Source organism: Saccostrea cucullata, unplaced genomic scaffold (assembly GCF_032062105.1).
Source record: "Saccostrea cucullata isolate Sc308-1 unplaced genomic scaffold, CSIRO_AGI_Scuc_v1 ctg66, whole genome shotgun sequence".
In the NCBI taxonomy this organism is placed as follows: Eukaryota; Metazoa; Mollusca; class Bivalvia; order Ostreida; family Ostreidae; genus Saccostrea; species Saccostrea cuccullata.
In genome coordinates, this window is record NW_026929644.1 from 381677 (window position 1) to 397055 (window position 15379).

Sequence of the window (15379 nt, forward strand, 5' to 3'; positions counted from 1 at the left end):
GACATTTACGGGGAGGGCACATGCACTGGGGTAGGTACGCCTCATTTGCTCTTCTCCAGACATAAACCCGGTGATTATCTCCAATTACAACTTGACTTTCGTCAGAAAATATGACATTTTGCCAATATTGTTCCACTGTCAGTCGTCGTTTACCCAAACACCAAGATAATTGCTTTTTCCAATTAACTTCAGGAACAACCATCCGTTTTCTCACAACTTTTTTTTGATATCCTTTTTTTCTAAGAAATCTCTGGACTGTACATTTACTTACAGTTTCTGTAGGACATTTTCCTTCATTTAAATCTAACGTAACATTATTTAGGGGCCTGTATCTGTTGCTTTTGACCGTCCGCATAATCCAGTTTTCATCTCTGTGTGACAACTTTCGAGGTCTTCCCGTTCGAGGTAAATTTTTCACAGTTCCCCGTTGAATAAATTTATTCCAAACAGATCTCACGGTAGATTCACTAATATTCAACACATATAAGTGTGTGTGTGTGTGTGTGTGTGGGGGGGGGGGGGGTTTTAAACCCTGCGGCTACTATTTCTGAAGTTGTGTGATTCTCACTTTTCAAAGTTACGATTAGATTTTTAGTTTCAGCACTCAGCTCATCAGATTTTCGACCCATGGTTAAATTCTGCTTGTTTACATTCACTACGGAAGTGCAGACGATAATTTAATATAAAATTACGTCATTTCCTACATAAAGATAACTCCGTAAAAAAATAAACAGATAACTCTTATTTTCCATAGAGTTATCTCTCTTTTCCTAATCGAGACGCGAAAGTGAGCCGTCGCCATTTTTAAAGATCGCGAATACTTTTGCTATGGCGCTGTAGGTTTATTTTACTTGAAACAAATCAAACAGAAAAACGATTTCTTTTTATTCAAAGACTTTAAAAGTCGGTTATCATCAAATTGATAGAAGATGCACACGAATTTTGTCTTTTGAGGAAAGGTACTTATTTATTGTTTAATATGTTCGCTTTTCAGCTTGAATTTAGCCCTGTAAAAAAATACGATTAACATGAGAATGAGTATAATTCTGGTAAAGTCATGGTAGTAATTAATACACGTATATATATTTTTTTCAACGAAGTTGGCATGGCCTTAGATATAGTTGCCTTCTTGCCTTTTCAGTTGAAGCTGGAAACTCGTTTTAAGGTGGAATATCCCTCTGATAAGAGAGATAACTCTTCTAATAAGAGAGATAACTTTCTTCAGACATTTTGTCATGAAACTCAGTGAATTGTCATATCAGAGTTTACAAGTTTCATTCAAAAGGACAATTTCATAGTCAACTCAATCAAACCTTTTCTATGGTACAAGTGTTGATATCTAGTTTCTATTGCTAGTATATTGATTAATTATTTATAACAGTTTACTTAAAACATTTATACTCAGTTCCTTTAAACAGTGTAAATTGAAAAATCTCTGTCTCTTAAAGTATAATTCTTTTAATTGTACAGAAATTTCAGATGCAGTATTGTTTATAAACATTTAATTAATATTTTGTTTCATTGAAAAATATTGTCAAGAGCGATAATGGAACGATAACTCTTGTTTATGGATGCGTGTTATTTTACATGCACAGAAAACAATTTGTTATTTAAGGAATAACTGTCTTATTTTTCGAATTCATGAAGTGATCAATGGATTGGCTTGTGTGATAATTTGCATAAACGCCGAAGGCGTTTATGCATAAAATTATCACAAAAGCGAATCCATTGATCATCTTCATGAATTCGAAAAATCCACGGGCTCCAAGCTTGCCTCTCTCTGGGTGTTGTCCCGCCCTGCACGTGGGTTTTTGGAACCGCGCCAAAACATTCATGAGGAAATAAATTACATTTACAAATGGTAATTTTATCTGGGACAAAGACATTGGAAATGTAAATATTCTGATTTAAAAAGCAGCGCTTCAGTATGTTTTCTAATGGGAGTTAGATAGGTATGAGAGTAAATATTATTTTCGTGTAGACCTCACATTTCTAATTTAATTGTGAGATAAAAAATAATTAATCTTTCTATTTACCATATCAAATTTTCTTCACATCATGGTTTGACATATTATTCATTTCTGAAAAAGTAAGCAATGCTTCATACTTCAAATAATAATAATTCATTGCCTTGTTTATTCTGTAAATGAGGCCAAATTGTAACTGTGCTTTTTATAGGCACAAGCTCTGTTGGATTCTAAGTGTTTAGAAAGTATTTTTGGAATAATAAAGCAGTTTCAAATCCCAATCTGATTTTCTTGACTGATCTTCTAAAAAATCTTTTGAGAACTTCTTGATACAGGTGACAAATGAAGAGAGAAGGGAAAAGGGGGGGGGGGATCATTGTAAAGACGCTTCCATACTCAGACACACTACTGAGGTTTGTACTCCAAAGTGATATGTCCCAGGAGGACGTCAAGAAAGCCATCAGTAAAGTATCCTATGTTCTACAAGAGCTATACTAATTCAGTATTACTTCAAGTCATTCACAAAGTCTGGTGAATTTGCAAGAATTATTGACTTGCTAAGTTATTAAAAATAAGTTTTTATCTAGTCTGTAATTTTAGTCAGAAACTGGAAACAAAAAATAGAACCTTGTGATACAATTACATCGCAGTGTTATTAATAGGGACTTGGGCAGAATACATTTCCATTTTGATGACTTTTTTTGGATATATATATATGTACAATGTTTATAGTTTGATATGGTTGTTCTTTGTTGTTATTTATAGTATAATAATAAATTTTGCTGCTTTATAAAAATTGTCAACCTTATAAAAGTAAGATTCAACAGTATTTCTGTACTTTAATTTTTACTGTACAATGTGTAATCCTTTACAAATCTATTTTAGTCCTAGACAATGCATTTTCTTTTTGATTGTATTTTCCCCCTCCGTTTTTACATACCAGTAATATTTATTGATATATTTTTTTTGTTTTGGAGGGGGGGGGGGTATAGAATCATGGATGAAATAGTTGCAATTGAGTGCCAAAATATTACAGATAAGGTATTTATCTGTACCTGGACCTTTCACTAAACATTTATTAACAATAAAGGCTGTGCTCCGGACTATGGAGATCTCAAGCTTCATCTATGAGTGGTTGTGTTATACGTTTTTACTCAACAAAAAAAGTAACGCATAATATTTTACTCGTCAAAGATATTTTTTAAAAAAGTACTGTATGTGGAATAACTATCTTTTTTATCATTGGATACCTGTGACTTATTAAAATTACATCATGGGCTTTAACAAGAGGCCCACGGGCCTTATAGGTCACCTGAGCATCATGCAACAACTTTCAAATGATTGAATTTGGTTCATGTTTTAAGCTAGATGCTATTGCATTCACGATTTTGAAAGAGGCACCAATGCTAATCATAACTATACACTTAGCAATTGTTTGGTTTGTTTACTTAATACCCATAAGCAGGGTAGGGTAACAAAAATGTATGTCAACTAATCAGTATTATTCAGCGATAATCAAGAGTGCTCCTACCACACATGAACCCCTGATCCTAGGTCTACACATTGCACAATTTTTGAAAAGGCACACTCGCTTATCAAAAATGTTTGATTAATACCAAGGAGCATATTTCAAACAATTCATTTTCAGTATATAAGTAGAGCCCCACCCCCCCCCCCAAATTTTGGTATCCCAGACCCAGGGGCCTTGAAATTCACAATTCTGGAAGAAGAGTCCATCATAAATATGTAAATAGTTCATCTTCTTATTACCCAGAAGTAGAGAAAAAGATTTTCATAGATGTAATGCATTTTCACTATATAATCAATAGAACCCCGCCCTAACATAACCCCGACCCTGGGGCAATAAAATTCACAATTTATGTAGAGACACTCTTGCTCATCATAACTATGTCCTTAATTAGTTTAGTTAATATTCAGAAGCAGAGAAGAAGATTTTCAAAGATTTAATGCATTTTCACTATATAATCAATAGAGCCCCGCCCTAACACATAACCCCTGACCCTGGGGCCAAAAAATTCATAATTTTGGTAGAGGCACTCTTGCTCATATAACTATGTACTTAATTAGTTTATTTAATACCTAGGAGCAGAGAAGAAGATTTTCAAAGATTTAATGCATTTTCACTATATAATCAAAAGAGCCTCGCCCTCACACCATAATTCCTGACCCTGGGGGCCATGAATTTCACAATTTTGGTAGAGGCACTCTTGCTCATCATAACTATGTACTTAGTTAGTTTATTTAATACCTAGGAGCAGAGAAGAAGATTTTCAAAGATTTAATGCATTTTCACTATATAATCAATAGAGCCTCGCCCTAACATCATAACCCCTGACCCTGGGGCCAAAAAATTCACAATTTATGTAGATACACTCTTGCTCATCATAATTATGTACTTAATAAGTTTATTTAATACTCAGGAACGAGAAGGAGATTTTCAAAGAAATAATGCATTTTCACTATATAATCAATAGAGCCCCACCCTAACACCATAACCCCTAAACTTGGGGCCATAAAATTCACAAGTTTGGTAGAGGCACTCTTGCTCATCATAACTATGAACTTAATTAGTTTATTTAATACCCAGGAGCAGAGAAGAAGATTTTCAAAGAAATAATGCATTTTCAGTTTATAATCAATAGAGCCCCCCCTAACATCAGAACCCCTGACCCAGGGGCCATGAATTTCACAATTTTGGTAGAGGACTCAATGCTGATTACAATCATACCAACAGTTTGACTGCTTGATGTCCGGGAGTAAAGAAGATTTTTAAAGATTGCACTAATTTTAGTGGTTTTTGTCCCACCCCCCAGGCCCCAGGGGGCAGGGACCATGAAATTCACAATTTTTGTTCCCCTTCACCCATAGATGCTTTATGCCAAAATTGGTTGAAATTGGTTCAGCGGTTTCAGAGAAGAAGCTGAAAATGTTTAAATGTTAAAGCACGACGCACGAAAACAGATAGCAATAGGTCACCTGAGTTTACTCAGGTGACCTAAAAACACAAATGTTGAATTATTTCCCTTGATTAATCGTGTTTATGAAAATAGTGTTTTGCATGATTTCTTGTAAATCGGGGGTCAATTTTCAATGAAAATTTGGATTTTGCAATGCCACGCCTAAGCAAAGATGACCGCATCAAGGCTCTAACAATGATACTAACTGGAGCTACGCATCTGGAAATTGCAACTGCATTTGGTGTACATCAATCGGCTTTGCAGCAGTTAAACGCACGTATCCAACAGCTAGGAACACGGATGACAGACCAAGAACTGGCCGTCCATGGGCTACCACACCCAGACAGGACCGTCAGATCCTCCTTCACCTCCTGCGCAATCGACCCAGAACTGCTGCACAAACTGCTGAAATCAGCATAAAGTGTAAAAATTGTTGGCAAGAGACTGAGAGGAGCTGGAATTCGTTCACTACGTCCGTGCCTTGGAAATCCACTAGCGCTAAGAGGTCGCAAAGGACATATGGACTGGTTAAGGTTTCGTCAAAGGTCAACATGTCCAAAAAATATTTTTACAATAGCTCCAAAACTATGTGTGGTATAAAGTCAAAACCTTTACAGTTTATAAATACATCATTGATTAATAGATAGAAAGTTTCACTTGATGACAAATATTTTTAAAAAGATATTTTTTGAGAAAAATTGTATCAGGAAATGCGCATATTTTAAGAAAAACGCACCTGCTTTATTCTGTCTTTTTTGTGAAAACCATCATTGCAGAAATAATATGTGTTTATCATTGAAGGGCAAGTTGGACGTGAATGGTCTCTGAAAGGCTGTTATTGAAAGCATGACAACTATAAAATCCGCCATTTGCATTTTACTTTCACTTTCAAGTCTTCACATTTGGACAAAAAAAAACAGAAAAAACAACTTTCCAGAAGCTATCCAAGTCCAACTTGCCCTTCATTGATAAACATATTTTGTTTCTGCAATAATGGTTTTCACTAAGATCTCTGAATCAATTAGGAGTATTTTTTGAAAATATATGCATTTTTAAGAAGAATTTTTCTTAATTAATATTTTTTCCAAGTATTTTTTTTATCAAGTGATACTTTCTATCTGTTAATCAATGAAAAATTTATAAACTGTTAAAGTTTTAACTTTATACCTTACATTGTTTTGGAGCTATTGTAAAAATAAATTTTTGGACATGTTGGCCTTTGACGAAACCTTAAGACGTAAGCCTCTAGAATTGGGAGGCGAGATATTGACATCAACTTACCTTGTCAATTTGGAACAGACAGGACATGTTTGATTTTTATCATAACACACTCTAAATCACTTTTTAAAATTAAGGTTTAAACTAAACACGTAGATTATCATGTTTAACCTGAATATTCGGGTTTTTTTTGTTGAATATACATGTACATAATGTATACAAGTTTTATTCACAGCATTTAGAAGTTGGATATGGCAATATATACTATATATATATATATATATATATATATATATATATATATATATATATATATATATATATATATATATATATATATATATATATATATATATATGCATATATATATATATATACTTCTAATCTCAATGATCGTGTAGTGTAGGGCAGCGCCGCGAGAATTCCATCGGCATCGAAAGCAAGTTTTTTGACTTGCCTAGATAGCCGAGCGGTCTAGCGCGCTGTTCCTGCACTGCTAGGAGACAGATTCCGAAGGTCGAGAGTTCAACCCCGGGCCGGGGCGGAAGTGGGTATCCATTTAAAATGTGAATTTCTTTGTGCTTTCTATATTAATATTTCTTCACTTAGGGCAGTTATGTTAGTTTAAGAGTTGTTGTAAAATGTGCTTTATAAATAATAATTAATTTCATTACAACATGTATTGGTAACAATCCTCTGTTAAAACTAATGTCCAAATAACTGTTTCTCACTTCTAATCTCAATGATCGTGTAGTGTAGGGCAGCGCCGCGAGAATTCCATCGGCATCGAAAGCAAGTTTTTTTGACTTGCCTAGATACTCTAAAATCATTTTTAAAGCGGTCTAGCGCGCTGTTCCTGCACTGCTAGGAGACAGATTCCGAAGGTCGAGAGTTCAACCCCGGGCCGGGGCGGAAGTGGGTATCCATTTAAAAAGTGAATTTCTTTGTGCTTTCTATATTAATATTTCTTCACTTAGGGCAGTTATGTTAGTTTAAGAGTTGTTGTAAAATGTGCTTTATATATATATATATATATATATATATATATATATATATATCTCACATTGATCAAACTAAATGCTTATGATGATATTAGTTGTTTTCTTTTAATTATTTATTACTTTTTTATCCTTCTGTTACAGATCAATATTGTTATTGAAAATAAATCATAAGTATACCAAAATGTTATAATTTGATTGCATGAAAATAATCATTAATCACTTTCAAACTTGTTTAATGATCTAGAGTCTCATCATATGTAATATATATTAAATGTTTTTGACAGAAGGCAGTTCTGTTATACGATGCATGTTTCAGGGGGATTTCTGACCAGAGCAATAGTGTAATCTTTGTTACAAGGGATACAAAGCTCTACTATTCTGAAGGAGCAACTTATATTAATCAAAGATGATTGTAATTTTAATTAATACACAGGCATGCCATATAGTGGGGTTTATTTTTGTTCAAATCTCATGTCAACATCTTGTTAACTGTGTGTCTATCTGTATTACAGTTTTCTCAGCAACAACTCAAAAATATTTTTAGCACGCTCTTTCTTTGGGTTTGTCAAGTTATCGGATTCCTGTTTCTACTTGATGTTAACATGAGAGGGTATATTCACATCTGAATGGGGTATTATTACGGATTTAGCATTCATTCACAAAGAACGATGGCGCTTTTGATTGGCATTCGGCAGGAATATGGGCGCAATTGAAAAGTGAAAACTATATCAACATGTCACATGAAATTTAGACATTTTTTTATTTATCGGCTTCCTGTGCGACAGGAAAGGAAATTTCCCCCCCCCCCCCCCAAAAATTGAGCTTTGACTTGCTAAAAAATAACTTGAAAATTGGCCAGATCAGACATTTGGTACAAAAAGGTACATTTTTAATCACGTTTTTCTATAAAAAAAAATTATCTCTGGGTCTTCTCTCCATGATTTTGAGATGTTATTTGTGTGTATTTTAATTCAAAGAAACGAATACACATTTTTAAAAAATGGAGAGAAGACCCAGAGACCACGAAAAATGAACCTTTTTCCAAAAAATCCAAATCTGTGGATGTGGTACTAGTACTTTGTTGTCCTTTTAAAATCATCTTTGTTTGTGTAGCGGTGATTGCTCAGTAAGTTGGGCTACATGTTGAGAGCACTCAAAGCGTGAAGTTTTTGGTTCGAGCCTGGAATGGGGCATTAATTTTTTTCCTGCAAACAACCATTTATTTTGTCAGTTTCGTCGTATGTACTGATGTATTAATATTTTGAATTAAATAAATTTTGGTTCTGTTTGGTTCTCGAGCGAAATCAATTCCAATCTTCTATTCTATAATGTACGAGGGTTGTTCGAAAATTATTGAGACATTGTGTATATTTTGCTTTCTAATGAACGTCCTTCGGTAAAAATTTGCATGTACGTTTGACATACACTAAGAATTAATGAAAGCAAAAAATATTTTACAAATATTAAATATTTCCTGTACAATGGTATATAAATGCGTCAATAGTAGGGGTACCCGGAGCAGTCACGAAATCAGATATCGAAAATATGTAACACCAACGTTCCAACTCTCCGTCGACCCATAATAAGAGCGAAAATAATTCAGTTTATATGTATAATTTTTCAGCTTTATTTCAAATTCATGTTGTGCAACTTTGTTAAAAATTTGATCAGGAATACGGAGATTATAACAAATTAAGCGTGGTAGAGAAATCTGCTAAGAACGCAAAATTGGATTTTGACGTCAAAGGCGGAGCAGCCAGCTTACCTAAAATTTTGTGTAGCGCAATGTGGAACTCTTTTCCAGACTTAACAACCTGCTAAAACAAAAACAACGAGAAAAAAGAATTACGTGTTAGGGTTTGTTATTTCATTGGTATATATTTTTTTTAACAATTAATTCAACCAGAGTAAAATCGAAAGCTCCAGACGACCATCAGTTATAACGTACGCTTTAATATCGTTACGGTATTAATATCGTTGATCTGCGTTGCATAAATCTGCACTAGTGCATGACTCTAAGTCATCCTTTCCCACAAATGAAAATTTAACACTGGGGTAGCAACAGCATACATTTTTAAAGAATAGTTTAAGAAAAGAGACTGTTTGATTTTTGTAATGTTATATGTAATAACAAAGAAGGAAAAGTTTTAAACGCTTCCCGGTCGTTTTACATGCGAAACCATCTCCGGCTGAAGTGACGTTGAATGACGTAGCGATGCTGCTCAGGTTGATGGACATATGCATGTTTATCATTTCACCAAAACTTTACTTATTATCATAGGAATTAGAAATTTTGCATAAGTGTTATATTCGTTCTTTATAAAATGTTGATGAATTTTCATGAAATTGTCTGCGTCCTTTATGGAGTAAATGCAATTGTCTCAATAATTTCCGAACAGCCCTCGTACATGTACACATATCATGCATCTTTCCATGAAATATTTTAGGTGTTTTTTTTGTGAAACATTACTATTCTATAGTACCCCATAGGAAAAACGGACATAAATATTACAATCTCACGAGGTCTTTCAAACTAAATGAGAAATAAAACCCTATGGACGTGTTTGTAAAATCTGACCAGCTATGTTCAGCCAACCAAATTATGGACATTTAAACCATAAATGTTTCGTACAAATGATTCCTGCAGATCACACGCCAAATGCGCCCATCTTCTTTGTAAACTCCGACAACTCAGGTTCAAGAGTCTCAACACCTACCTGTACCTGCCATGAGTCATATTTCCCTTTGTAAATTATGAATGAAATAAATGAAAGCCCTCTTAGTTGATGCATACATGTGCCATGTTTATATACAAATCATAACTTTTCTGTTTCTTAGAAAAACTAAACATTTCTCAAGCATATGAACATTTTTTTTCTCTCAAATTTAGTCTTCTTCAGAAGAACTCGGGTAAACTTGTTCGGAAAAGTCAAATGAACTTTCCTGCATGACAGATGATTAAACATTTTGAGACTCAATCAAAGCGCCAGTTAACAATCAAACATGGTTTTCAGTCCTGCTTTGCAGAAATTTTGTAGTGAGAGAACCTCACACTAAAATCAAACTTTTCACCCAACATCACCGTTATTTACTCAGACTATTTGTAAGTGACATTCTAGAGTCTTATATAGTATACAAGCTTGTCATCCATTAGTTTTTGCCGAAACATTTGCATACTAGTAATATAAAAGCAGAGAGCAAAGATCGTTTTGTCCACGTTGTTCAAAGGGCCATAATTTGAGTTATTGAACTTTGTAATAAATTTGCATTATGCAAATATTACAATAAATATTCAATCGCACTAAACAATGTATTTGTTTTCTTTGATATGAATCAAAATTAACAGTCTGCGTATACATCATTGTGTTGCAAGACTTTTCGAAGAAGCTGCGCATTGATGATTTTTCGTCGAACGACTATTTTTTTCGTTTTTTTTTTTTCAATGCGCAAAACATCCACAACTAATAAACACTCACTCTTAACTGGTGATTGTATTTTTCTTTTTCAAGAAAATTAATACTGCTTTCTATATTATTTTAACAAGAATTTACTTTTATTTTATTGCACAGGACTTCAACACAATGTCTTTTTAAAAAGATTTGATGAAGAGACTGAACGGAAGCTAGATTCACATTTTCGGCTTTGAGTGTTCTCTTTGAAATGAATTTTATTTAACATGCCAGTAATTAAGTCGAAAGCTGACTATAAATACCTTAGTGCTGATTTTTTTTGTAAAACCACGATCTTGGGAATAAGAATAGAATTCTCGAGTTTAATTGACAACTAGAAAATTTGAGAGTAATGCAGATATGCACCAATAAAGATAACATAATTTACTTTGATAACAGTACTTAGGGCTGAGTGAGTTGTCATTAAACAAGACTTCATTTTGCTGATTTCTTTGTAAGAAAAATAAATTTGAGTATATGCAAAACATTCAGAGGAAACTTTGTATGGAGTAAATTTCTTTAATAATTGCAAGCTAGTTGGCTCTGCCATAAGATAAAGATATAACGGCACTGCACTACATCGCAATGCATATAATTGACGCACTGATTTTTTTAAAACAAAAACTTGGTCCAAATTCGTTCTACTACGATTTAATGAACGATTATTTCTTTCAAATTTAGTCCTCTTCAGAAGAAACTGGGTAAACTTGTTCGGTAAAGTGAAATGAACTTTCCTGAATGACCGATGAGTTAACATTTTGAGACTCAATCAAGCAAAGCGCCGATTAACAATCTGCTTAGCAGAAATTGTGTAGTGAGAGAAACTCACACTTAAATCAAACTTTTCACCCAACATTACCGGTATTTACTCAGACTATTTACAAGTGACTCTCTAAAGTCTTATATAGTATATAAGCTTGTCATCCATTAGTTTTGCCCAAACATTTGCATAATATAAAAGCAGAGAGCAAAGATCGTTTTGTCCACGTTGTTCAAAGGGCCATAATTTGAGTTATCGAACTTTGTAACAAAGTTGCATTGTGCAAATTTCACAACATATATTCAATCGCACAAGAGAAATGTATGAATAGGATGTCTGGAAGGGTGGATGGTGGGGAAGTGTGTTTTGTACACTGAGAAGTGAAATGGAACCATGCTGCACTCTGATGCAATACAATGCAACGCATGCGCATTGTATTATCTGGCAATATTGTCCAATCAATAGCAAATTGTCCAATCAAAATAAATTCAGTCAATTCATTTCCAGAATGAAATCAAAAATATGGATGAGAATCCTTACTCTTTTTATTTCGTGATCTGAAAGAAAGTTTAGGAAAAAAGGACTGGAATTCACATTTTCTTTAGTATTTGTTCAGAATGAACAATCAGTATATAATTGTGTCTCAAGACTTTACAACTTTACCAGGTCTGGACGATTTCTAAATATGGAAGTCAAGAACGATAACCGAAAGTTGCTATGAATGTACATCAAGTACACGTAATTATTTTTCTGTCCAATCAGACAACAGCATTTTTACACACCCCAAAACATATTTTAAAAGAACAAAAAGATGCTTTTGTTTTTTTTCCTCAAAAAGATTTTTTAACAAAAAATCTGTAGAAGTAAGATAAAAACTTTTGAAGAATAAGGTATTCCCCACATTTTTACCGTGAACAACCTTGACATTTTTATCTCGGTAAAGAAAAAAAATAATGCACGATAGAATGTAATCGTTTACTGAGGTATAAATTGCACCAGCAAGTTTTTATCAAATTCAATTATATCATTTACCAGAATATATTATATGATGCTAAATATAATTTTGCATAGCCGTCCGATTTTCATCAATAATGCTTAAATTCCATGTGTATAGATCAACTCACACAAGTTTTATCGTATGGACTATACAAATATATATTAATATATTATATCATCGGCCTAAAAATTGACCTACTTCTGTCACATCGGCAAAGGAGAACACGTTTACACAAGGTGAAAAAGAATAAAATTAAGGTATTGTCTTTTAGAACATAACCTACTTATTCAGCCAATCAAATGCTTCCATTTCTCGCGAAGAATTGATTCTTCATGGTGAAGAATTCTTCTATTTCTGAAAAATTCATCGGCGTCTGATTGGTATATGGGTGTGTCTTCATTGGTCTTTGTTCAGCACACAGAAAGAAACCATTCAAAACCCACGTGCTGTTTACAATGATATTTAAACTGTCTAGGCCTTGCTACACATTATTCTCACTGTAATCATTTGTCGCCTTTTTGAATATTATTTTTTTTTCACATTTCGGTACATACAGAAAATAAAACCATCGTCATGTATAGCAGAGACAAACCTTGTCTTTGAAGACAGATTCAATCACAATTTTCATCAAATTTTTATTTGATATTAGGCAGCGATACTCACTCCTGCTAACTAGGGTCTTGTCATCTTAAAGCAATATATGAGCTACATCGGAAATTTTTATTGAAAATTTGTAACTAACTATTTTAATGACAGAAAAATAAATCATTTGTAAACTTCTGTTGTTCATATTTGCGATGGAAAATTTTATATTAGCTTTGATTGAAGCAAAATTGAATTTTTGTCGTCCTGCACAATAATGATCTCTTATATAAAACTGCATGTATATTCGATGGTACAGAAATATTACTTTTAAAACATTTTTAAACGTTATTTTTGATTTATTGGTCATACGGGTTTAAATTACATACAAATTAATCAAAATAGCACATTTCACCAGCAAAATAAAATACTCAAAGATACAGCTCATATTACTTTAACACAATCAATTTTCAAAAATATAGCTTTTACGATTCTTATTACATGAGTATTCATAAGTTCAGTAACTTTAATATCCTCACCATACCATTTCCCCTATAAATCAAGCTACTGTATACAGGGGAAAATTTTGCCCCCGTTTAATTGTCGCCCCTTTCGCCCTAGTCTGGCGTGGGCGAATTTAAAACGGGGCGAATTCAAAGTAAACTGTACAATATCTTTAACAAAAATCTTTTTGGGCGAATTTAAAACGGGGCAGACTTGTTTTCAGATGTGAAAGGGCGAAAATAACACGGGGCGAAAATAACCCTGTATACAGTATTTCATATAATCTCGTGCTAACCTGAATGGGTTGGGTCCATTCTGAAACCGCGTGTGTTCGATACTGATTGCGTGTTCGACATGTACAGCGAGCGGTCAAGTTGATCCTTATACATATGTATATGACACAGCCGTGGGAGGAGTTTATTTTTAATCCATTCATTTGATTGGCTGAGGTTCTGTTCTAAGTCAGTAAGATCATATGAAGAGAAATCTTCGTCATAAAGAATGGGCTCCGCCCATTCTTTATGACGAAGATTTCTATTCATATGATCTTACTATTACTAAGAATGGAAGCACACTGCGTGTTAAACCTAGAAAAAAGTTTCGTGGTATATTTTCAAATGAAGAAAAATTTATTTTTTATGTATACATGGACACACGTGATGGATTATTGGGGTTTACGGCGAGAATTACTGATCCAAATCATATATTCTTTTTCGAAATGTTGTCAGGCTTTCGCCTACATCCATGTAGGCAAAAGTCTGTCAACGTCTCTAAAAGAGTACATGTATAATTCAAATCGATGCGTGGTGGTTTTGAATCTGTTCGCTGATGAGTTTCCTTTTTCGAAAATAAAGCACTTAGCCGTGAAAAATTGAGTTATTTGAAAAAGCTTATTACTTGACGCATGTAATATTTGCATTATTCCAATTACTAGATCTACAAGCTGAACAAGATGAATGCACTAAGCATACTTAATAGCAACTGTCATCAATTACCAGATTACTGTAACACATAAATTGAAATGCATAAAATAAAGAAAGGAATTTTTTCAGCTGACCTGTCCAGTGGTTATAAAATGAAATTTCTGACTTTTTCTATAGATAAACAAGTATTCCTATGTAGAGTAGAGTCAACTTTGTAAAAAAAAAATATCATTCCCCCTAAAGAGGCAGCCAAAATATTTTGTCAAAAGGTAGTCAAATGTGTGTTTTGTGATTCATGGGCCTCCTAATCTTTTAAGTAGAACCATTAGAAAAAGTTTTATTCTAGACCAATGTTACCTGGTATGGGGAGAGCCTTGTGATGCCCTGTTATACAGGAGGTGGCTTCTGTATAGCATGACACGAGTTACTACGACCACAAGCTTAATGTATTCAATCTATAATAGCAACAGATTCAATGAAATTGCATACGTAACAGATGTGTTGGTGTTGAAAACTATGTATATTTAGACATAAATTAGCCCCCCTCCCCTGGAATTTGCAAAGAAAAAAATTACAATATAACAATTTATAAGAAAATGACTCGACTGTTATTATGTTATAAATATTTCTGAATTAACTTTTTATGTACTGTAATCAAATGTCATTATTACGTGGTAAGAATCAAGTCACAAATGTTATTCGAGTTTCGAAACGAATTTAAATAGGAACGATTTGTTTAATGTTCTATTACAAGTCATTGACGTTACAATCTTGTGATAATGCTAAAGCATCGTCATTAACTAAGTCATCGGCTTTAGTGTAGCTCTGCTTCAGACTCAGTGTGACAGACTGTCTCTCGAAATCGATTCCAAGTAAATATTGATAGAATAATTCTCTCAAAATAATCTGATTATCATTTCCTTTCATGTTTAACACTTGCTGGCAGTTTAGTTATAGATGTAAAGATATCATGGATGAAAGGGATTCTGATCTTTTGCAA